The following is a 546-nucleotide window of genomic DNA, read 5'->3' on the forward strand; positions in this document are numbered from 1 at the left end:
AACTTGTTTTTCGGGAAAGGAAACGCCTATGCAGTCTCATTGCCAGAATCCTGGAACCTTGAAAAAAAAAGTCACGGGGAAGGAAACAATTGCAAACCCCCAATGAACCCTTGTTTTCCAACACTTTCAGTCTTCAGGCTTCAATTTTACAGTGCACATTTTGCTTAATTTCATGGATCTTGATTAAATGGCAGCCAGAAAATGCTCATCAACTTTCATGAGCTCTGCTTTGAAAAATACAGTAATTAACATCAGGCCCGGACGCTCTTGCATCCCTTCGTATTATATAATTTGGTTGTACAGCTTTACAATCCTCCAAGAATATTTGGTTATGAGAAATCACACAGTATTTTTTTGTTATAAGGTTTTGTCTGTGGCGTACGTCATATGCTTCGAGAAAAGGTGCGTGTTTAGAAAGTTTTGGTTATGTTTAGTTTCTGAATCTTGCTTTTTTCCAGATTTCTATAACGTGATTCCGGCTATGATGAGATAATAATGGTGATGGCAATAATGTTGGTGATATTAAAAAAAAAATATGTTTGTGTA

The sequence above is a fragment of the Penaeus monodon genome, chromosome 21, assembly GCF_015228065.2.
Source record: "Penaeus monodon isolate SGIC_2016 chromosome 21, NSTDA_Pmon_1, whole genome shotgun sequence".
Taxonomy (NCBI): Eukaryota; Metazoa; Arthropoda; class Malacostraca; order Decapoda; family Penaeidae; genus Penaeus; species Penaeus monodon.